The sequence below is a fragment of the Pteropus medius genome, unplaced genomic scaffold (genome assembly GCF_902729225.1).
Source record: "Pteropus medius unplaced genomic scaffold, Ma_sr-lr_union100, whole genome shotgun sequence".
In the NCBI taxonomy this organism is placed as follows: Eukaryota; Metazoa; Chordata; class Mammalia; order Chiroptera; family Pteropodidae; genus Pteropus; species Pteropus medius.
In genome coordinates, this window is record NW_024349225.1 from 8,537,725 (window position 1) to 8,538,801 (window position 1,077).

Consider the following 1,077-nt stretch of genomic DNA (forward strand, 5'->3'; position numbering starts at 1 on the left):
CCCCAGACAGGAAAACGTGTCTTTTCTTCCCAGCGACCTCCCTGGTCTGACCTCACTGTTGGATGGTGACCACTCAACAGGCCCTTGGCCGTTCCCAGCTTCTTGTTTGCTCCTTCTCAGCTCTCGTGTTCCCACGAGACCGTGAGCGTCCTTGGACAGAGACTGCCCGCCACTCCACAGGCCCTGGCGCAGAGCAGGGCTTCAGCATATACTGGTCTTTACTGGACATCCCCCAGTACATACTTCCCAAGAATAAAAGAAAGATTTCTTCCTAGACCGACTTGCTAACCAACAAATGGATAATTAAAATGTTGCAAGGACGTCACTGGCATAGGTCCGAGGGGCTGCTTTTCTTAAGCGCCGCAGAGGTGCAGTGGGTTACGTTTTGGACAGCGATTCCACAGCTCAGGGCAGATGGAAGAACAACAAGTACAGAAGGGAACTTGACTCGAGCGAGACTCTTGGCTTTGTTTGGCAGCTGTTTACTGGATACCATAGTAGCACGTCTCGCCCGGGGTGGTGTGTGAGAGATGCCTGCGTTAGCCAGGCAGGGAGAATGGAAACGTTTGAGAGCAAAAGCCTAATTATTTCAAGACACATCAAAACAAAAGCGAAGAGGAAAACAATCTGGCTGTAACAGTTCGTGAGAATTCAGCACCTCTTGAGGAGCTGGTTCTGCTAACCCAGGGAGGACAGGGCCCCGAGGGAGGCGGGGTAAAGGGCCTGCTGTGGACCTTAAACTGACCCCGAGGAGGCAGCGGCCTGGCCTGCGAGCCTCCCCGCTGACTCGAGAACCAGCAGGGGCCCGTGCGCCGTTTACCCAAGTAAAGGAACAGACCGTTCCCTTTGCTGACGGGCGCCAGGGCGGATGCTACCCTGGGCATTCTGGCCACAGGCAAGGCCAAAGCTCGGCCAGGGCGCCAGGGCCTTGCCAGTGCACCCCAGGCTCTGGTTTGGGGGGATTACATCTTTACAGCTTGTGGGCCATACATTTTCTCCTTTTCAATGAAAACAAACAAACAAACAAGAAAAACCCCACAAAGAATTGGTGTTTCTTTCGAGACGGTTAATACCACA